The sequence below is a fragment of the Humulus lupulus genome, chromosome 7 (assembly GCF_963169125.1).
Source record: "Humulus lupulus chromosome 7, drHumLupu1.1, whole genome shotgun sequence".
Classification (NCBI taxonomy): domain Eukaryota; kingdom Viridiplantae; phylum Streptophyta; class Magnoliopsida; order Rosales; family Cannabaceae; genus Humulus; species Humulus lupulus.
This window is the reverse complement of record NC_084799.1, coordinates 170,812,451-170,836,679: the sequence shown is the minus strand read 5'-3', so window position 1 is coordinate 170,836,679 and position 24,229 is coordinate 170,812,451. Positions and strand designations below refer to the sequence as shown.

At 42.8% G+C, this 24,229-nt stretch overlaps 1 non-coding gene across 1 annotated transcript; it reads left to right on the top strand.

Moving 5' to 3' along the window:
• The first annotated feature begins 2,425 nt into the window (after nt 1–2,425).
• LOC133793098 (small nucleolar RNA R71) lies at nt 2,426–2,532 on the top strand. Its single transcript, XR_009874558.1, has one exon. It is a non-coding gene; the product is annotated as a small nucleolar RNA R71 (small nucleolar RNA).
• The last annotated feature ends 21,697 nt before the right edge of the window (nt 2,533–24,229 follow it).

The window sequence follows — 24,229 nt, the reverse complement described above, 5'->3', positions numbered from 1 at the left end:
ATAATGAAGTTAGGAAATTTAGGCTCAAATAGTATTAATCAAGAACAAAAACCAAAGTTTAAGGCTCAAAAAGGGTAACTAAGGATCAATTTTTATGGGTTAGCTGGAAAGGCTCAAACGATCCAATAAAATTGCCTAAATCACTTTTCAAAACACATGTCATCAAGGATTTCGCCTCAAAGGCCAAATAATGCAAGTTCTATCAGATTCAAATTGTCATACCACCAACCCTAGTCAAACATATATAATAAAATCCAAAATGTTGCATTTTCAAAACATATTAAAAATTTCCCGCAAAACCTTTAAATTAAACTCTAAAACAATTGAACCAAGCACACAGTTGAATTCAATTTCCTTTTCACGAGCAAAAATAAAGCAACAACAGACATGAATGATGGCTTAACAGTTACACTAAACAACACAGAAAATAACACAACTGACTAAAAGATGAACTAAACAACGCACAAAACAAAAATAAAGCAAAATAAGCTCCCCCCCAAACTTAAGATACACATTGTCCCCAATGTGATAAAGAAAAGAACAAAGGAAGAGAACTTACCTGACGCCACATCAGTACGGCGGATGAGGTGGCGGTGGGGGCTCAAGTCCACCCCTTGCATCCTTGAGAGCCATCGTGTCATCCGAGGAGAATTCCCTTCCACTGTTGAGATTGTTGAAATTATCCCCAATGTCATCGAAACCTTCAAACTTGCCACACAATAATCTTTTCATACGACGTCGAACTGTTCGAAATCGTTCTTTGGCCTTTTTCTTCTTCTTACCAATTGAATCTTGACCATCATTCACCACATCAACTCTACAACAGGTAGGAATTGTAGTTGCTGCAAAAACATTATTACTTATTTCCTCATTTTGGACTCGCAACCTTAACTCCCCCTTTTGTACGTCAATTAAAGCTTGTCTTGTGGCTAAGAATGGTCTTCCAAGAATGATTGGGACATTGGCATCCTCCTCCATATCAAGTACAATAAAGTCTGCTGGGAAGATGAACTTGTCCACTTTTACCACAACATCTTCAATAATACCCCGAGGATGTGCTATTGATCTGTCTGCCAACTGAAGAGTCACTGTTGTAGGTCTTGCTTCCCCAAGCTTCAATCTTTTGAACACAGAAAGCGGCATTAGATTAATGCTCGCCCCCAAATCACATAGAGCATTCATGATCTCAAAATTCCCAATAGTGCAGGGTATTGTGAAATTCCCAGGATCTCTTAGTTTCTAAGGAAGCTTCCTTTGCAGAATGGCGCTGCACTCTTCAGTGAGTGCCACTGTCTCATAGTCCTCCATCTTCCTCTTCTTGGACAGTATTTCCTTCATAAACTTCACATAACTCGGCATTTGTTCAAGTGCCTCGGCAAAAGGTATGTTAATGTGAAGTTTTCGAAAAATATCTAGAAACTTCGAAAATTGTTTGTCAAGTGTCTTCTTTTGAAGTCGCTGAGGATATGGAATCTTGATGTGGTGCTCATAACTCACTGGTGACTGATTCTTCTCAAGGTCTTCAATAACCTCTTCTTCTACCTTACTCTCGTTCTCAACTTCAACTTTTGGTGCAGGTATAGACTTCTTGACTGGCTCTTCCAACTTCTTCCCACTCCTCAAAGAGATTGCATTGCACTGCTCTTTAGGATTCACCTCTGTATTACTTGGCAAATTTCCTTGAGGCCTACTTTGTAACATATTTTCCAATTGTCCAACTTGCATCTCAAGATTCCTGATGGAAGAGCGAGTTTCTGTCATAAACTGTGTTTGAGTGTTGGTGAGAGTCAATAATGCAGCTTGTAATTCATTAGGCCTTTCAGGTGGAGCTTGATTCATCGACTGTTGAGGCCTAGGCTGTTGTGATGAAGAGCCTTGATGCATTGGTGGTTGAGGCATATTATTCTGAAATTGCCCCTGAAACTGAGGTTGCTGGCCCTGATTATTCCTCCAAGAAAAATTAGGATGATTTCGCCACCCAGGATTGTAAGTATTGGCGAATGGATTATTTACTGGCCTCTGAAAGTTTCCCACCGCTTGAACCTGAGCTTGATCCATCGAAATGTTATTATTAATATTGGTAGGACACTGATAAAAAAAGTGAGGACCACCACAGATTTCACACCTGGCTGCCATTTGAACTGCATTAGCAGATACAATGCTCTGTTGTAACTGCTTTGTCAGAGAGGCTACTTGTGCTGTTAGAGCAGTGATTGCATCCAGCTCATGCACCCCAGCCACCTTTCTGACTCCTGATGATCTTTCCTCAGACCACTGATGATTATTGGTGGCCATGTCCTCCAGCAGCTCATAAGCACCAGTTGCACTCTTACTCATAAACGTACCACCCGCTGCAGCATCAATAATGGTTCTGGTTGTAGGACATAAACCATTGTAGAAATTTTGTACTAGCATCCACTGTTCAATGCCATGATGAGGACATCTTCTCAGGAGTTCCTTAAACCGTTCCCAAGCTTCATACAATGACTCTCCGTCATTCTGGCAAAAGTTATTGATCTCTCCCCTCAATTTAGCAGCTTTGGACGGAGGGAAGAATTTAGACAAAAATTTCTGAGCTAGATCTTGCCAGGTGACAATAGAGTTTGGCTGCAGTGAGTTCAGCCAACTTTTAGCTCTGTCCCTCAGAGAAAATGGGAAAAGCCTAAGCTTGATTGCATCATCACTCACCCCATTATATCTGAAGGTTCCACACAACTCCAGAAAATTGGACAAATGGGTGTGAGAATCTTCAGAAGCCAACCCATTGAATTGCACAGAGGACTGCACCATTTGTAGAATAGCGGGCTTGGTTTCAAAGTTGTTGGCCTCTACAGCTGGTGGGCGTATACTATTTTGTACTCCCATCAGAGTGGGCAGTACATAATCTCTCAGGCTCCTCTCAGCATTGTTCTGAGCCTGGCCCCCTTGTACAACTCCAGGAATTAGAACATTCCTGCCATCCCCTTCATTCTGTGCCATCTTCACAGATTTCTGGGCCTCCCTCTTGTTCTTTCTGATTTGCTTACAAGACTTTTCAATCTTAGGATTAAGAGGAACAAGTGTGTCTTTTCCTTTTCTGCCACGCATATACCAAAATTCACCTGAGACAGACAAATTAAGCAACTAAACAGATTAGAAACAAGAGAAATTAAAATCAAATTAGAATAAAAATTAATTAGACTGATATTGATAATTATTTTCAGTCCCCGGCAACGGCGCCAAAAACTTGTTGCGATATTTTTGCTATGCAAGTGCACACAGTCGCAATTCGTAATAAAATGGTAAAAACCAAGTATCGTCCTCAAGGACTGATTTATCAATTACCAATCAACCAATCTTTTTAATTCTATTTGATTGAACGATTTCAGAGATTTCAAACAACGAAAAAAATACTAAGAAGCACAATGAAAATTTAAACAGAAAATAATAGAGAAAATGAAATTAGGACAATTATGATCCTCTATTTTCCACCCTTTTATTTCCTAATGCAATAATTTATATCCCCTTCTCCCTATTCAAGAATAAGTTGCAAAAACAATTCATAATCTAGTCAAGATTTATAAAACTCAATCTAAATGACAACTTCCTATATTTCTATGGTAAGTTGAATCATGTAGAAGGCATTAACCACGCAACTCTTTAAAAAATAGGCAAACAATCTAGATACTTTCGTTCTAAATTAAATTTGCATCCAAACAATCAAAGCATATCAAATTTCACTTTTCAGATTTCAATTTGATTCTTGAAATAGCAATTAGAGGTGATCAATCAATAATCGCGCAAATAACACAGATTGCAAGGAATTGAAAGAGATGAAGAAGAACATCAATTTTGCATTAAACCATAACAAGGGTTTCCAAAAGATTCACATAAAAGCCCTAAAAGAGAATTTAGCCTATGATATTCATTCTAGCCATATGATAGTTCAATTACAAACATGAAAATTTAAAGAAAAAGATGAAAAACCCAGCAATCAATCCTCCAAGATGGTGTTCTTACTCCAGCCGTCGTAACCCCCCTTCAGACCTCCTTCAGTCGCACCTATGTTTCTCCAAAAATCCCTACCAAATCCCCCAAGTGAATGGACCAAATTGCCCATCAAAAAATGATCAAATCTGTGAAAATCGCGTCTCTAGCGATGTAGCGCTACTTCTGGAGCGCTGTAGCACTATTAACAGTGGCAAAATACCTCAAAATCTGGTGCACTAGCACTGTAGCGCTCTTATTATGGCGCTGTAGCGCTAAAGTCAGAATCGGCAAAACTCAGTTCGAACAGCCTGCAGCATCAGCTCATCGTATTTTGATCATAACTCCTTCGATATAACTCTGAATTGAATGATTCAAAAAGCTATGGAAATCTAAGAGAAATATCGACAACTTCTATTTCAAGAATTGTTTCCAGAAAGTGAATAAATAATGGTAAAAATTCGGCTTGAAGTTTCAGACTTGCGTTATAGAGCATAAACGACGTGTGTTGAGCATCTTCAATGTAGTATTTTCCACACATAATGTCTTGAAACTCCACAATCAACACGAAATCCATCTTATTAATCATATTTAACATGTTTCTTTTCATTTCACTCCATATTATGCAATTGACCATTAAAACCTGAAACAAAAAGAAAACAAGCATAAATCTGCGCTAAACAATCCTAAATAACTAAAAACACAACTTAAAATGAGCTCTAAAACAAACCTAAAATGAACCTAACAATGGCCATTAGAATCACGTGCATGCATATCCACCCCTTAGGGTTTCAAATTTGAAGAAGAAGAGAAACGAAGTGACAAGGTTTCAGACTTACTTGTACACTAGTCTTCCTTGACCTTCTCTTCCTTCAATGGAGAGTGAGTGCCTAAGCTTAAGGAGAGAAAATGGCAGCCATGGAGGGTAGAGATAGATGGCTCTCTATTTTGGGGAGAGAAATGGAGAGACCCAGTTTTGTTTTCTAGAGGAAAAAAAATTAAAAGAATAATGATTGGATGTGTAAAAGGAATGATTAGAGGTTAGGCAATGGGTGAGGTAGTCTCTTACTCTTCATAGGATAGGTTTCATAGACACTTGAGTACACTAGGGCATATCCTAGCCGCCCATCTCACCCTCTCTCCACCTTTGGAAATGACTAAAATGCCCTTCCCCCTTTTTAACTCACTTCTAATGGACTCAAGGGCCCTTTGGTAATTTCACTCTCCAAATTTAACCAAAATTTTACCCTATAGTTTTTAAATATCTCCAAGCTAAAATAAAATAAATGTAACCAAAGATAAATTTTGTCACATAACACATAATTCTGGTAATTTACTCAAATTGACCAAAATTCCCTTAGAGGCTCGGGCAAGAATTTTCATTCTTAAACTTGGTAGATTGGAATTAAATCCTCAATCATTTTTTCTTAAATTTACTGGCTCGAATATAAAGTCCCAGTTGCCAAATATTTTTATGCCATAGTAATCCTCATTTTACCTAATCCGATATTTTTCCGTTATTATGGTTTGCCCATCGGTCCAAGACCAATTTTCTTTGCATAGGCCTAACCCTTTTATCAAATTAGCACAATGACTATAAAATTCATGAAATAACATAATTTCACATAATATTATTTATCGAAATAATATTTCACAAAATTCTTCACCGGGTCCAATCGGCTACTAACAGTGTTCAAAATATGGGATGTTACACCAGGCCCTTGGGACCTTTATTCCGTCTTGTTGCTTCAAGTGATATGTTCCCGGACATACTTCATTTTGGATCTCATAGGGTCCTTCCCAATTTGTTCCGAGAACCCCCACTCCCGAGTCTTAAGATGCAGGGAAGACTCTTCACAGGACTAGATCACCGGTTCCGAACCTCTAGCTCTTAACTTTGAGTTGAAGTGCCTTGCAATCTATCCCTGATACATCTTCAGCTGCACTTGTGATTCTTCCTGGATCTCTTTGATGAGATCCAAGGATTCTTGGAGTAAGGCGTGGTTCTGGATGGGATCATACGTATCTCGTCTGTGAGTTGGGACTACCGTTTCTACTGGGATGACTGCTTTGCATCCGCACACTATTGAATAGGGAGTATGTCTGGTAGATGTTCTTTCTGTGTTCTGGTACGCCCATAGTACGCGAGGCAACTCTTCCGGCCACTTTCTCTTTCAGGCTTGTAGCTTTTTCTTTAATGTCCCCTTTAAAATCTTGTTCACGACCTCTGTTTGCCTGTTTACTTGAGGCCTTGCGATTGCGGATAAGCTTTTTATGATGCCATGTCTTTCATAGAAGTCGGTGAAGTGGACGCTATCAAATTACTTCCCATTATCGAACAAGATTTTGTGAGGGAGGCCATATTGGCACACAATGTTGTTGATGATGAAATCAAGAGCCTTTTTGGAGGTGATGGTGCTCATTGGTTCCACCTCGACCGACTTGGTGTAATAGTCGACAGCTACGATGATGTATTTTACTCCGCCCTTACCGGTCGGGAGGTATCCTACCAAATCAATTCCCCAAACTGCAAAAGGCCAGGGACTAGTCATCACAGTTATCTCCATTGGAGGGGCTGGCGGGATCTTTACGTACCTTTGGCATTGTTCGCACATGCGGACATAATCTACACTGTCCTTCTTCATTGTTGGCCAGAAATATCCTTGCCTGAGGATCTTCTTAGACAAGCTAAGTCCAACTATGTGATCCCTGCAAAAGCCTTCATGCATGATTGCGCTCATTTTAGTCCTAGATCTGTATCAAAGATAGGGCATGGACAAGCCCCTACAATAGAGTTTTCCATCCATCATGACGTATCTAGGAGCCTGGTACTGAAATTTCCTGGTGGCGGCCTTGTCCGCGGGAAATTCCCCAGTGGTCAAATGCTGGATGAGAAGGCCCATCCAAGATGTAGTGAATCAATGGTGTTGACGATTGTGAGAGTTTGAATACTGGGCATGGGTAGATGGTCAATCAGGACTACCCTGGAGAGTTCTGCTTCAACATTCGTGGCCAACTTTGTCAGCGTGTCTGCAAACGCGTTCTATTCCCTGGGGATCTGATGGATGACGTATCTTTTGAAAGATTGGAGTAATTCCCGAGTTCGCGCCACATAGGCGGCCATCTTTTCCCCCTTCGTTTGGTATTCTCCTGAAATCTTCCTGACCACCAGCTGGGAGTCGCTGTGGACGTCAATGTTCTCTGCCCCTTCCTCCTGGGCCAAGTGTAATACATCCAGCACGGCCTCGTGTTCAGCCTCATTGTTCGATGCTTCAAACTGGAAGAGTATGGAGCTTTGCAAATGGGACCTTAAGGGGATATTAGGATGATCCCAGCCATGGCCTCATTCTCGTTGGATGCATCGTCTACAAAGATCATCCAAAAAGGCAGTATGAGCTCGATGAGTTCTTCATCCTCGGTTATCCTGGTGCATTCTAGGATGCAGTAAATCAAGGCATGTCCTTTGATGGAGATCCTGGGGACATAAGCGATATCAAATCGGCTCAACTCCATTGAAAACTTCAAAAGTCTTCCCGATGACTCGGGTTTTTGTAATACTTGCCGTAGGGGATGGTTCGTCAGTACCTTGATGGCATGGGCCTGAAATTAAGGTCTTAACTTCCTGGAAGCGGTGTAAGAAAAATGTCAATTTTTTGATCAAATGGTATCTGGAATCTGCGCCCAGCAACCTTTTGCTCACATAATAGACCAGGAGTTGGACCTTTCCCTTTTCTCGCACTAATGCGGCACTGATGGCATGTTCTGACACTACAAAATATAGGTACAGTGGTTCCCCATCCAATGGTGTAATGCCCAAAATTCCCTAATATTGCTTAGTGCCTGGATTAGGGGGCCAGGAGGCAATAATAGAATCAATTGAGTTCTTATTTGTTATGAGCATGCTATTATGTGAATTTTATTATAATATAATTATACTTGCATGTGTTAGGTGTATTAATATGCATGTGGGTCTGTTTCTTATTAGAAGGACATTTTCATAATTTTGACCCATTGAGGGTATAATTGTAAATATGTGTGTTTTATGATTGAGACCACATTAATATGTGGATATATTTGGGTTATTCGGCACGAGACGATCCTAATGAGCAAGTTAGCAAAAAAGTCACAACGGGGTCAAATACCCAGCTCGGGGTGAGCCTAGGGGTATTTTGGTAATTTAGTACATTACCGGGGTTTATCGGGTAATGGGAGATTAAATAGTTATTTTTTGGATGTAGTTGGGATTTATTTGGATGTGTGGAGTTTACTAGAAATGAGAGGGAATGGTGGTAATTGACCAAAGTGCTTTTGTGTGCATTGGAGAGGAAAATTGGGTTTAAGGGCATTCAGATATTTTGGAAGACCTTGGCTTGACTTAGCCAATGTGGAAGGCTGTGGAAAACAAAGGAACACTCAGGAAAAAAAAACAAAGGAAAAGCTTTCATTCCCTCTCTCTCCCTCCTTGGGGACTTGAAGATTTTGAGGTTTTTAAGGAAACAAAGATTAGGGATTTGAAGGTTTGGTGTCTAGGTTAAGCTAGGAGCAACTTGGGACCGTAATCCAGCCATTGGAGGTTAGAATTCGTTCTAGTTTTGATTTTAATTTCTTGTAGTTTAAGCTTCTTCTAAGCTTTTTCTAGAATTTTAGGCTTTAATGGATTCCGAGTTTTGGTTAGGATTTAAGTTGGTTATTAGGATGTTTGTGATGTATATGGTGTGTGTTAATGTTTTTGGTACTCAATTGGGACCTTGGGGAAGCCTTGGGATGATTTTGGAAGCTTGGAATTCGGAGAAAAATCTGAGTTTCCAGGTTGAGCCGCGGCCCTGTTCTTGGGCACCGCGGCTCAAGTTAGGTGAATGAGAAGGAGCTGGCTGCTGGGATATTTGAGCCATGATGCCAATTAGGAGCACCGCGACGCTAGGTGCAGTCAGAGAGGGTTTTAGACCCCTGACCTAAGCAGTTTCGCGACTCAAAATAGAAAATTGGCCAAAATAGGTTTTTTTTGACGGGAACTCAAACCTAAGGGCTTGGGATCAATCCTACTACCCAGTTTAGTACGATTCGACGTCCCGAAGGCTAGGACTCAATTCGAAAGCCTTTATTTACCCGATTTGATTGGATTCCATACTTGGTTGTGACTAGGTTATCGTTAAGGGCTCGGGATCAGGATCGTGTTCGAGGGTCGTTCTTGATTCACATCACACTCAGACTTGAGGTAAGAAAACTGCACCTGGTATGTGATACATGTGATTATGGCTTGGCCCAAATTGTTGAACAGGAATATGAATAAGGCAGGAATGCCTGAGAATGTGCATGATTATAATTATGCATGGGTATACCTTTGTTAGTATGATGAATGTATTATATGTATGTTTGTTCCTAACTAGGATGCTCGGCTTATAAGTCAGGAGTTTGTCTATTGCACCTAACCAAAAGCTCAGCCTGCTAGTCGAGGGATATTCGATTAAAAAGGGGATCAGCTTATAATTCGAGGGACTACAAGGCTCGGTCGTATAAGTCAAGAATTTACAAGGCTTGACTTATGAGTCGAGGGTTTGCAAGGCTCGACTTACAAGTCGAGGATTTACAAGGCCGGCTTATAAGTCGATGGATTACAAGGCTCGATTTATAAGTCGAGGATTCACAAGGCTTAACTTATGAGTCGAGGGTTCACAAGGCTCAACTTATGAGTCAAGGGTTTGCAAGGCTCGACTTATGATCCAGGATTTACAAGGCCGGCTATTAAGCCGAGAGATTACATGTAACGCCCTGGATAACCAAGACCGTTACACTGTGTGTTTAAAATAGTGCAAGACTTGCTAACCAAGTCATTCAGACAAAGTGTAAACTCTATACCATTATCAGAGTAAGAATAAAAATATTTTGGTCACAAACAGGTTATTTCCATTAAAAATGACGGTTTAATACATGGAGACTCAAAACAGGGTTTAGGTGTCTTAGTTACAACAAATTCTAGAAGTTACAAATAGTTCAAGCCACTCTAATGGCAAAATATACATTTTAGGTTTCCGTTCCTGTACAATTTCTCGACCGTGGCGGCCGAGCAGCTGACGATGTACACCTCGCCCCCAGAGCTCTCCAACTCATGGTTGATTCAGCCTACCCTTGCCTTTACCTGCACCACGTAGCACCCGTGAGCCAAGGCCCAGCAAGAAAGCATAATAACATAGCAAGATCAGCAACACTTATCTAATATCTCACAATGCTCAACTAAGAATTCAATATTTCATAACATTTATCCAATCAGTAATAACAGTTTGTCATCCAAACAGTCAACCAACTAAATTCATAACACAATATTCACATTCATAACCAATAGATTGTCATAACCATCAAATAACATTCAGGGTTGGCGCCCTTAGTTGCACCCTCTATTTAACACACTGTCTTCGGCTCATTAGGGCCGCCCCCAGTGTAATACTCACTGACTCTGGCCAGCTTAACCGAGCTCAGTGATAAATAAGCTGCCTCAGCTACCAGTGGCCGAGCCGCACCCCAGTGCGCAAATATTGATTCCGACACCCTTAGGCCGATAATCGCATGTCCCATGGCATAATAACACCATCACACGACATGATATAAAAATGGAGGGAGCTCTTAGTCCCATCGTGTTCACATGGTTAATCACATTCACATAACAATGCGTACAAGCATAGGGAACACTTAGTCCCAACCTAACCACATAATCAGGTGCAGCTTTCTTACCTTTCAATTCACTAGCTTTGATCCCTCGACTCCTTCAGCACGATCCCTCTCGAGCCCTAGCGCTTACCTAATCACAATCATGGCCAAAGTCATTATAAATCCCCAAGCTTAAAACCTAGCCCCGAGGCCAAACCCGAGCCCCCGGGAAGTCCTAGTTCCACCAAACAAGGTGGTGGAACCAAACCCCAAACCCTAGGTCAAAAACCCTTGCAAACAACTCAAAAATCCCCTTCAGAAAACAGGGTAGCGCTACAGCGCTCTTGGGAGGGCGCTACAGCGCTACAGATAGAAGCCAAAGTCCCCTCAGCATAATGGCCTAGCGCTACAGCGCCCAAAGGCTAGCGCTGTAGCGCTAGTCACAGGCAGCCCAGCACCATTCTTCTCTTCTGCGATTTTTCTCAAACCAACTCGAACCAAAACTCTTCCAACTCTTTCCCAAACTCAAAAACAACCTCATGACCATACTCCACTCATCCCAAGCACCCCAAACATCTAGAACTTAAGCACATGCATCCACAACCTCAGAATTCACCATAGTCACTCCTAAGCTCTAAAACTTAGTCAAAACCAGCTGAACTACAAAGTTAGAGTTTAGGCTTTATAACTTTGATAGAATTTCGACCACAAGCTGTCTCTAAACCTTCTTGGCTTGCCTCTCCTCAGTCTTAAGCCTGAATTCCTAAAGTTCCATCCAATTCAACTTAAGCACCATAGCTTAAAAACCAGAAACAAAACCAAACCAGCAACTGAAGAGATTACAGAACCTTACCTCAAGTGATGGCCTAATCCTGCTAAACCCTTGCCAAATCCTCAATCTTTGTTCAGTAACCTTGTGGCTTAATTGAACTAACTTCCCTCTGAGTTTTTCTCCAGAACTCCTCAAGAAATTGATGAAGAAAACATAAACCGACTTAGAGAACCCTCTCTGTTTTCCCTTCTTTCTTTTCCCTTCCTTTTCTTTCTTTTTCAGACTTCTCCAATATTCTACAAATCCCACTAACATAAAGCCCTGGTATTATTTAACTTCTGTAAGCTAAATGACTAGTATGCCCTCCCCATTAAGTCTAAACCCTCTAATCCACTTAAGGGCATTTTAGTGATCTTACCCAATTCCCGCTAATTCCTCGAGTGTCTCTAATATTTCCCGCTTAATTCCCGATACCTAATTAGTTATCAATATTATTCCTCAATGTCATAATAGACTCCAGTATATTCGTTAAATTCCCATTTATACCCCTAAGCTCACCCCGAGCCAGGTATAAATCCCCGCCATGACTTTTCGCCACTTTGCTCGCTAGGATCGTCTCAAGTCACAGATCACAAATATATCCACATAATAATGTGGTCTCAACATTAACCTACCAATATACACACATATACACAATTACGCTCTCAATGAGCCAAATTACCATAATACCCTCACAGCAGAGTATATATAGTCCCATGCATGCCTTTATCATCATATAATAATATGACCCACACAATCATGCATATAATCATATAATAATACAATAGATCAATTATGGCCCTCCCGACCTCCTAATCAAGGTCCTAAACCTTATTAGGAAATTTGGGTCGTTACATTACAAGGCTCGACTTATTAGTCAAGGGTTCACAAGGCTCGACTTATGAGTCAAGGGTTCACAAGGCTTGACTTATGAGTCGAGGATTTGCAAGGCTCGACTTACAAGTCGAGGATTTACAAGGCCGGCTTATAAGTCGATGGATTACAAGGCTCGATTTATAAGTCGAGGGTTCACAAGGCTTGACTTATGAGTCGAGGGTTCACAAGGCTCAACTTATGAGTCAAGGGTTTGCAAGGCTCGACTTACGAGTCGAGGATTTACAAGATCAGGTATTAAGCCAAGAGATTACAAGGCTCAACTTATAAGTTGAGGGTTCACAAGGCTCGAATTATTAGTCGAGGGTTCACAAGGCTCGACTTATGAGTCAAGGGTTTGCAAGGCTCGACTTATGAGTTGAGGGTTCGCAAGGCTTTGCTTATCAATCATGGTCGGTATCATGCGTGCTGAGTACAGGCCGTTATGGCTAGGCCACCCTGGGAGCCCATCATGCACTTGACTGGCTCAGATGCTATATGAATGAATGGGAGTGCATCATGCACTTGACTGGCTCGGATGCCATATGAATGAATGGGAGTACATCATGCACTTGACTGGCTCGGATTCCATATGAATGATTGGGAGTGCAACATGCACTTGTGTGATCCTATGGTCACTTACTAGTACAGTGTGTATTCTTGGTTTCAGTTATTACTGTCAAGCATGTTGTTGTATTTTGTTGGCCATCTGAACCTGTTAGCATGTTTTCATGTCGAGTCTTTTGGCTCATGGGTGCTTTGTGGTGCATGTAAGGGTAAGGAGAAGCTTGGCCAGCCAAAAGTTGGAGAGCATTATGGGCGATGTGTACATATGTAGTCTGCTTAACCACCACAGTTGAGGTATCACCGGGGAACTAGGGTTGGACCCTGTTTTGCTGCTTAGGTCGGCTTATTTTGTAATGCCTGAGTTGTAAACAAATTTTTTAACTTGTATTTTAGGATCCCATGTAAAGACAAAAGTTTTCTCTTAATGGAAATGTTTACTTCTTGACCAAAATTTTGGATACCTAAACCCTTAGTGGCTTAATCACATGTTTTAGTCCACATGACTCGTTTAGAGAGTCCAGCACTAATTTCAAATACACGTGGTAACGGACCCTAATTAGTAGGGCGTTACAATTTGGTATCAGAGCTGCCAAGGTTTAAGGGTTCGTGATGATAGACTAGGCATGTACACCTGCCGCTAAAAACAAGCTCGACTCAGGGTTTGGTAACTATTAATATAGTTATGTGTGCAATTTCTTAAATAAAATATATATACCTTACCTGCTTGTTTAAATAGAAAGCATGAGCTATTCTGATAGGGCCTGGCCCTTGATTGCTATATGCATGTTAAAGATGTGCTTATTAGCACAATAATGGCTTGTAAATGTTGTAGGATTGCTTACATGCTTCATTATTATTTTTGAATTTCACAAATGCTTATTAGCGCTGCTATATGTGCATGTATGTTAGGAGATTCTTATTAGCACTGTTAAATGTTAAAAGGAATGCTTATTAGTATCGCTAATTGTCTATGCATGACAGAAAATGCTTATTAGCATCCTTCTTGCCCTTGAATGTTAGAAATGCTTAATAGCATTATGTTATGTAAGTGAATGCCAAGAACATGCTTATTAGCATTGTTAATGCTTGTGAATGTTAAGAACGTTCTTATTAGCACTTTGTTTGAACATGAATATGAATCGCCATGCCTATTAGCATGATTGTATATGTGTGAGCATATAGGGATGCTTATTATCATTGACATTGCTTGTGAATGCAAAAGGAAGCGCTTATTAGCATTGTTATATGGACATGTAGGTTAGGACACGCTCATTAGCGTTGTTATAGATACAGGTATGCTAGGAAATGCTTATTAGGACTATTAAATGTTAAAGAAAGGCCTATTAGCATCGTTATTTGCCTGTAAATGCCAGAAAATACTTATTAGCACTGTTACTTGTTTGTAAATGTTAGGAAGTGCTTATTAGCACCATGTTTGGATATGAATATGAATTGACATGCTTATTCGCATGACTGTTGAGTGTGAATGTTTGTTTGTTTAGTCTTGGGTCGTAGGGTGGCAAGATTTTTAGTTATTACTACCTAACTAGCTGAATTGATCACTACAACAAGGTGCACGTTTGGAAGTATGCTTCCAGGGCAGTCAGATCTGCAAGTCGGCCAGGGAATACAGGCCGAAAATGATAATTATGGTCAGACCCCTCCGCCAGCTCCTGAAAACTGGCAACAGGTGCTTGCTGATATGCAAGCTAGGCTGCAGAGGCAAGATGAAGAGATTCTCTAGTTGAGGCAACAGTAGGTTTCGACAGGGAACGCTGCATCAAAGGCCCTACCTGCTGCTCCAGTATCGGCCGTACAACAACAGATAGAGATAGAGAACCATTGGGTGTTGGTATATGGACGGTTCATGAAATAACACCCTCTAGTTTTGAGGGTAGCACCGATCCACTCAAAGCAGAACAGTGGATGGCTATGATTACATCCATCCTATACTTTATGAGGGTGGTGAGGAGTGAAAGAGTGGCCTATGCCACGTACATATTTCAGGAGGATGCTCGAATCTAGTGGGAGGTGGTGTCCCAGACTAGGGATGTAACCACAATGAACTGGGAAGAGTTCAGAACTCTATTTAATGAGAAGTATTACAATGAGGCAATTAAAGCTGCAAAGGTTGAGGAATTCAGTAGACAGTTGCAAGGGAATATGAGAGTATTAGAGTATGCACTAAGGTTTGATAGATTAGCTTTGTTTCAGACTTGGTGCCCTCTGATGGGATAAGGAAGGAAAGATTCCTTCAGCGGCTACGGACTATGATAGCCCGGATGTCATAATTACAACAGTACCTGGAGTGGTGACATACGCTCAGGTAGTAAAAAACAAAGCAAAAAGCCCCTACTGCAGAGGGCACTGAGAATAAGATCTGGCGCAAGAGTACGACCAGAAGGGATACCGAGAGAATGGAACCTCCCTTTACAGGATCTGGTAGGGACGGAGGTCCTAGTGACCAGAAAAGGGAAGACCCCGGATACTGTTTTGGCTTTCGGCATTGATAGGAGGCCACGGGGTGTATAGATTGGTTGCCATAGCGGCAACAGGAATTGGAGGACATATCCAGAGTGCACCAGATGTAGAAGACGTCATCTGAGGGATTTGGTAGTATCTAGAAGATGGGTTAGATCACTGTCAGTGATAGTAGACGATAAAGAGTTGTCAGTTGACCTAGTAGAGTTTGTTGTGACCGACTTTGACATGATTTCTGGGTATGGATCGGTTAAGAGAAGTATGGGGCAACCATAGATTGTAAGAAAATGATGGTAACCTTTGAGCCTGAGGGTAAGGACCCCTTTGTATTTGTTGGCACTGTGCATGGACCCTGAGTGCCTATGCTTTCAGTATTGAGGGCTAGAGACCTATTGCGAAGAGGTTGCATAAGATTCTTGGCCAGCGTGGTGGATACCACTCAGGTCATGCTAGTGGGACCAGAAGAGACTAGGTTAGTCTGTGAATTCCTAGATGTTATTTCAAAGGAATTATCAGGGTTGCCGCCACACAAAGATATAGGAATTGTTATTGGAATGGCACCTGGAACAAAGCCAGTGTCTAGAGCACCTTACAGAATGGCCCTAGCAGATTTGAAAGAACTGAAGGTACAATGACAGGAGTTGATAGACTTTGGTTTTATCAGACCCAAATTCTCACCATGGGGTACGCCAATTCTAATTGTGAAGATTAGAGAGGACGTCCTGGCTGGAATAGTTAGGGACTAGACAGTATTATAAATGAGTTTGCTAAGATATAAAGGTCAGATTTGTGTTTCGATGGATACAATTAACAAACAGGAGATTCTAGATGAATCTCATACTACCCTGTACTATTTGCATCCCGGCACCACAAAGATGTATCAGGACCTGAGGACTTTATATTGGTGGCAGGGGATGAAGTTGGACGTAATCGAATATGTCGCCAAGTGTCTGGCCTGTCAACATATCAAAGTTGAACATCAGAGACCAGCGGGGCTATTACAGCCCTTGGATATCCCAGAGTGGAAATGGGAAGACTTCACAATGGATTTTATGGTGGTTTTCCCAGGACGGTGGGTCAACACGATTTGGTGTGGGTTATTGTAGACAGATACACCAAATTAGCTCACTTCTTACTAGTGAGGATGACATATACAGTTGATCAGTATGCAGATCTCTATGTGAGAGAGATAGTATGTCCTGTTGGAGCTCCGAGGTCAATCGTGCCAGATCGGGACCCCATATTCACTTCCAAGTTTTGAGGAAGTTTGTAGAAGGCGATTGGTATGCAGCTGAAGTTCAATACAGATTATCATCCTCAGACTAATGGCCAGTCTGAGAGGACTATCCAAATATTGGAGGACATGCTGAGAGCGTGTGTACTAGACTTTGAAGGGTCTTGGAGTAAGTATTCGCCTCTAATAGAGTTTTCCTCTAACAATAGATACCAAGCGGGCATTGGAGTGGTTCCTTATGAGATGTTGTATGGTAGGAAATGCAGATCACCTATTCACTAGGACGAGATGGGTGAACATAGATACTTGGGTCCTGAGGGAGATTAGAGGACCAATGAGGCTATCGAGAAGATCAGAGCTCGGATGCTCGCATCACCGAGTAAACAGATTAGTTATGTGGGTCCGAAGCGCAGGAATGTGGAGTTCCAGGTCGGAGACTGTGTCTTCCTTAGAGTCTCACCACTGAAGGGGGTGAGGAGGTTTCGGAAGAAGGGAAAGCTAAGCCCTAGGTTTTTAGGACCTTTTGAGATCCTGGAGAGGATTGGTCAGGTAGCCTATAGATTGGCTTTACCTCCGGCGTTGTCGGCCGTACATAATGTGATCCATATTGCGATGCTGCAAAAGTATGCATCTGATGAGGCTTATGTATTAATCTATGAAGATTTTGAGCTGGAGATAGACTTATCCTTTAAGGAGGAACCAGTCCAGATATTAGACAGGAAGGACAAGGTCCTGAGGAATAAAACCATACCTTTAGTTAAGGTATTATGAAGGAACGGCAAGGGCGAGGTGGCGACCTTGGAATTGGAATCAACCATGCGGGATAAATATTCCAAGTTGTTCAGGTAAAATTTCGAGGACGAAATTCCTATAAGGAGGGGATGATTGTAATGCCCCAAATTCCCTAATATGGCTTAGTTCTTGGATTAGGGAGTTGGGAGGCAATAATTAATTCAATTGAGTGCTTATTTGTTATGAGCATGCTATTATGTGAATTTTATTATAATATAATTATGCTTGTATGTTTAGGTATATTAAATATGCATGTGGGCTCATTTCTTATTAGAAGGGCATTTTAGTAATTTTGACCTGTTAAGGGTATAATTGTAAATATGTGTGTTTTATGATTGAGACCACATTATTATCTGGATATACTTGGGTTATAATGAGCAAGTTAGTGGAAAAGTCACAAAAGGGGTCAAATACCTGGCTCAGGGTGAGCCTAGGGGTATTTTGATAAATTGGCACACTATCGGGGTTTATCGGGTAATGAGAGATTAAATGGTTATTACTTGGAGATAGTTGGGATCTATTTCGATGTGTGGAGTTTATTAGAAATTAGAGGGAGTGGTGGTAATTTACCAAATTGTCTTTGTGAGCATTGGAGAGGAAAATTGGGTTTAAGGGCATTGAGGTCTTTTGGTAGACCTTGGCTTGACTTAGCCAATGTGGAAGGCTTTGGAAAACATAGGAACACTGAGGAAAAAAAAAACAAAAGAAAAGCTCTCATTCTCTGTCTCCCGTAGCTCTCTCTCTCTCCCTCCTTGGGGACTTGAAGATTTTGAGGTTTTCAAGGAAACAAAGCTTGGGGATTGAAGGTTTGGTGTCTAGGATTAAGCTAGGAGCAACCTGGGACCATAATCCAGCAATTGGAGGTGAGAATTTGAACTGTTTTTTAGTTTAATTTCTTGTGGTTTAGGCTTTTTCTAGAATTTTAGGCTTTGATGGATTCTGAGTTTTAGTTTGGATTTAAGTTAGTTATTAGGATGTTTGTGATGTATATGGTGTGTGTTAATGTTTTTGGGACTCAATTGGGAGCTTGGGGAAGCCTTGGGATGATTTTGGAAGGTTGGGATTCGAATTAAAATCTGGGTTTCTAGGTCGAGCCACGGCCTTGTTCTTGGGTGCCATGGCTCAAGTTAGGCGAAGGAGAAGGAGCTGGTTGCTGGGATATTTGAGCCGCGACGCCAGTTAGGAGCACTGCGGCGCTAGGTGCAGTCAGGGAGGATTTAGACCCCTGACTTGAGCGGGGTCGTGACTCAAAATAGAAAATTGGCCAAAATAAGTTTTTATTGATAGGAACTCAAACCTAAGGGCTCGGGATCGATCCTACTACCCAGTTTAGTACGATTCAATGTCCCAAAGGCTAAGACTCGTTTCAGAAGCCTTTATTTACCCATTTTGATTGGATTCCATACTTGGTTGTGACTAGTTTATCGCTAGGGGCTCAGGATCGTGCTCGAGGGTCGTTCTTGTTTCACATCATACTCGAACTTGAGGTAAGAAAAATGCACCCGCTATGTGATACATGTGATTATGGCTTGGCCCAAATTGTTGAACATGATTATGAATAGGGAAGGAACACCTGAGAATGTGCATGATTGTAATTATGCATGGGTATACCTTTGTTAGTATGATGAATGTATTATATCTATGTATGTTCCCGACTGGGAGGCTGCGCTTATAAGTCGGGAGTTTGTCTATTGCACCTAACCAAAATCTCAGCCTACTAGCCGATGGTTTATTCAATTAAAAAGGGGCTCAGCTTATAAGTCAAGGGAATACAAGGCTCGACGTATAAGTCAAGGATTTACAAGGCCCAACTTATAAGTCGAGGGTTCACGAGGCTCAACTTATGAGTCGAGGGGTTCACAAGGCTCGACTTACGAGTTGAGGATTTACAAGGCCGGCTTATATAAGCCGAGGGATTATAAGGCTCGACTTATAAGTCGAGAGTTTACAAGGCTCTACTTATGAGTCGAGGGTTCACAAGGCTTGAGTTATGAGTCGAGGGTTTGCAAGGCTCGACCTACGAGTCGAGGATTTACAAGGCTAGCTTATAAGCCAAGGGATTATAAGGCTAGACTTATAAGTCAAAGGTTCTCAAGGCTCGACTTATGAGTCGAGGGTTCACATGGCTCGACTTATGAGTCGAGAGTTTGTAAGGCTCGACTTACAAGTCGAGGATTTACAAGGCCGGCTATAAGTCAAGGGATTACAAGGCTCGACTTATGAGTCGAGGGTTCACAAGGCTCGACTTATGAGTTGCCGGTTTTTAAGGCTCAGCTTATCAGTCATGATCAGCATCATGCGCGATCAGTGCAGAGCGTTATGGCTAGGCCACCCTGGGAGTGCATCATGTACCTAACTGGCCCGGATGTCATATGAATGAATGGGAGTGCATCATGCACTTGATTGGCTCGGATGCCATACGAATGAATGGGAGTGCAGCATGCACTGGACTGGCTCGGATGCCATATGAATGATTGGGAGTGCAACACACACTTGAGTGACCCTATGGGCACTTACTGGTAAAATGTGTATGCTTAGTTTCAGCTATCACTGTCAAGCATGTTGTTATATTCTGTTTGCCATCTGAATCTATTAGTATGTTTTTTTGTTGAGTCTTTTGGCTCACGGGGTCTTTATGGTACAGGTAAGGGTAAGGAGAAGCTTGGCCAGCCATGAGTTGGAGAGCGTTAGGGGCGATGTGTACATATGCATTCTACTCGACCACCACAGCCGATGTATTGCAAGGGAACTAGGGTTGGACCCTATTTTGTTGCTAAGGTCGATTTATTTTGTAATCCCTGAGTTGTAAACAAATTTTTAAACTTGTATTTTGGGATCCCGTGTAAAGACTAAAGTTTTCTTTTAATGGAAATATTTACTTCTTGACCAAAAATTTTAATACCTGAACCTTAGTGGTTTAATCACATGTTTTAGTCCACATGACTCATTTAGCGATTCCAGCACTAATTTTAAACACACGTGGTAACAGACCCTAATTAGCAGGGCGTTACAACTGGCTTCGACAAGATTGGCGCTTTGGCTAGATGCTCCTTTAACTTTTAGAAGGCCTATTTGCATTGGACTGTCCACTTAAACATCTGGTTTCCCCGAAGTATGTTGAAGAATGGGATGCACTTGTTCATGGACTTTGACACAAAGTGGCTGAAGGATGCTATTCTTCGCGTCAGGCTTTGAACATCTTTGTGTTTTCATGGCGATGGCATGTCGATCAGTGCTTTGATCTTGTCTAGGTTGGCTTCTATCCCTCTTGAGCTTACTATGAAGCCCAAAAACTTTCCAAATGCCATGTAAAAAGTACAGTTCTTGGGATTTAGCTTCATCCTATACTTCTGCATAATGGAAAATGTCTCTGCCAGGTCATCCGCATGTTGGGCCGATGTCTTAGACTTGACCAACATGTCATCTATATAGACCTCCATGTTCTTCCCTAGTTAGTTCTGGAACATTCTGTTTACCAATCTTTGATAGGTGGCCCCAGCATTCTTGAGCCTGAAGGGCATGACGATGTAGAAGTATACACCCTTGTCTGTTTGGAAACTGGTGTGTTCCTAGTCTGCTACATGCATCGAGATCTAGTTGTAGCCGGAGTAAGCATCCATGAAGCTTAACAACTCATACCCAGATGTAGCATCCACCATCTGATCAATCCAGAGCAGAGGGAAGCAATCCTTTGGGCATGCCTTATTGAGGTCCATGAAATCGATGCAACTCCTCCATGTTCTATTTGGCTTTGGCACCAAAACTAGATTGGTCAACCAAATGGGATATAAGGCCTCCCGGATAAAGTTGATCGAGAACAACTTCTTGATTTCTATCTTGAGGGCCTCCGCCCTTTCCGCGCCCAGGGGCCTTCGCTTCTGCCGGATGGGTGTTGTATTTTCTTCGATGTTCATGGCATGGCATATGACGTTGCGGGTGATCCCGGTCATATCTGAGTGAGACCAAGCTAGGACGTCTTGGTTCTCTTTCACCTGGGAAATTATGGCAGCCCTGACCTCCAACTTCAAGTTTCTCCCTACCCGAATCACTCTGGTCGGGTCAATGCCACTGATGCAGACCTCTTCAACCTCTTCCATGGGCTCTAACGCCCTATCCACCTCTATTCGTGGATCTAATTTGTCATCCTCCCGGACCACCCTCCGTACTGGCAGAAGTGGTGGGATTGGATCAACATTTTCCTTTTTGAGAGGCTCATTACTCTCCACGAAGATTGGTCGCGCAGAGATGTGATAACATTTCTGGGCGCTCTTCTGATCTTCCGCACAGTTCCCACTCTGCCGTTATAACACGGGAACTTCATGCATAGATGGCAGATGGAGGTTATGGTGTCGAAGTCCACTAGAGCGGGGTGCCCAAAGATCACTTGTACGCAGTGGGGAAATCCACCACCATGAAGGTGTAGTATTTGAACGAGCTCTGAAGCTCATTCCCCAGCATCACGGGGAGTTGAATCTTGCCCATCAGGAGCAAAGAATCCCCATTGAAGTCATAGATCTACATAGGGTAGGAGGCTAGGTCTGCCTCTTTAGCCCGATCACTATGCAGGCTGGCTTGAATAGGACATTGACGGAGCTCCCGTCGTACACCAACACTCGAGATACTCATTTGATGGCAATTTGGGCGTCAATGACCAAGGGATCGTGAGACGGGAAGTGAATGTTCCGGGCATCTTCCTCCGCGAACATTATGGGCAGGTTCATCAGCTTTGGGCGCTGGGCCTGAGTCTAGACCAATGCACACACCTCATGGTCGTGATCGAGCTCGCTAAGGTATCTCTTTTGATCATTCTGGGATGGTCCTCCTAGGTGCGGGCCTCCTGATATGGTGGCCACATGTCCATCTACTCGAGGAGGCGCAATTTTGGGAGGATATGCATTCTAGGCCCAGGAGCCATAGGGCCTCCAGGTGATTGCACTATGGGGGCCCCATGAGGGGTCTGTGCTCCCGATCCAGGAGCATACCCTACCTGAGGAGTTCGGTACGATACCTGTGCACCTGGGGCCAAAGGTTGTCCAGGAGCTGCGGGCAGTCCCTGAACTCCCGTTGGCATCCTGACCCATTGGTGGAGATGTCCCCGTTTTATCAAATTCTCGATCTCGTCCTTCAGTTGATGACATTCTTTAGTCATGTAATCCACATCCTTGTGGTAGGCACACCTTTTTCTAGTGTCCCTTGAATTCTTTCCCCCTTTAAACATAGGGCTTGGTTTCTGGTTATGTACTACATTGGTCATTGCAAGGTAGATGTTTTCCCGGGTGTCCACCAAGTTTGTATACTGTGTGTATTGGGGCTCGTACCCCCTCTTTCCCTTCTTCGTGGGCTCGGATCGGTTCTGAATTTTTCCTAATCGTTTTCTCCCAAGAGGGGTTTATGCACGCCTCAGCTGCTTCGGCCTGGGGGGGGGTTGGGCACCGCTGAGAGCGGCACTATACCTGGTTGGTTCCACTCCGTACACGGAGAAAGGGGCAGATAGAGCTGGAGCATATCTCGAAGAAGTGGGCCCATAGACAGTTGGGGTCATTAATGGCATCCTAAGGGTCTTAGCGAATTTGGACACCGATGGAGGCGCCAGATAAAGATTTGTCGGATACTGTGCTCCATATCCGGGAAAGGTTTGTGTTGTCGACTGGGGTGTTGGCTGCCACCCAAAGGCTTAGATTCGAGCATCCTCCCAGTTGATGAAACTTTGTGCCCTCCCTATAAATTCTTCAAGAGTGGTCGCCTTGTTGCATTGCATGTCGTCCTAGAGAGAGGATCCAGCTCTGATTCCAGACTAGGGAGCTACTAGGCGATGTCCATCATCCACCTTAATCTTTGAGGCTTCTTCCATGAAGCGTTGGATGTAAGCCCTAAGGGTCTCTGTGGGATGTTGTTTGATGCTGGCCAGCGCACTTACTTCCATGTCCAGCTTTATGCGCATCCACGAATTATTTACGGAAAGCTGACTGCAATCCAGACCACTTGAGTCTTTTCTGCCACTCTTCTACGGGTCCAGTCAGAGTGATTGAGAAACACAGGCATTTTTCTTTGTCATAGTCATGAGCTATAGTCATCAAGCAATTGTAGAGGGACAAATGATCTCTAGGGTCAGTGTTCCCGGTATAGGCGGGTATGTTCGGCATCTTGAACACTTTGGGTAACACGACCTCCATGATGTGCTTGGCGCACGGTTACTTTTTTTCATCTTCAGAATCAGATGCTTCGCCTTCTTGTTTTTGGACCAAGTTGTGACCTTTTTGAGAGCGGCCAGCTGTTCCATGAACTGCCTGGCCATTCTATCATCCACGGGAACTCTTTCATTCCTTCTGTCGTTGAGGCTATTCCTCAAGTCGCCTCCTCGAGCCGGATCTTTTCTTTTCGAGCCTGCTCCTTCCTGGCGTTGAGGTCGTCTCGCAAGTCCACTCGAGATGTGTCATCTCCTGAATTGACTGTTTCCGGCTCGTCTCCACGTTTGCACCCTCCATGATCCTTGTTCATGAATGCACTGGGATAAAAACGCCTCCCTTGTTCCTCCTGTCTGGGGGCATTCCGGGGCTTTGTACCTTGCGGGCGCTTCCCCTGCAGATTGTTCGGATGATTTAGTCCTAGGACAGGATTCATATGTTCTTTCCTAGGGAATTGCCCTGGGCCAGCCCTAGTTTTTGGAGCGAGAGGATCTCTCTTTTGGGGGTTTGCTTTTTCGATGGGATCAGCCATCTTGGCTTTCCCTTTTTCTTGAGAAGGATTTGATGGACCAACTCCGGGATGTGGGGATTGTCCCGGAGGAGTAATATGGACAGAGTTGTTGGGCACGTCAGTCCTTATAGGTGGGACAGACGGCTGCGTTCCTGGGAGAGGAACAA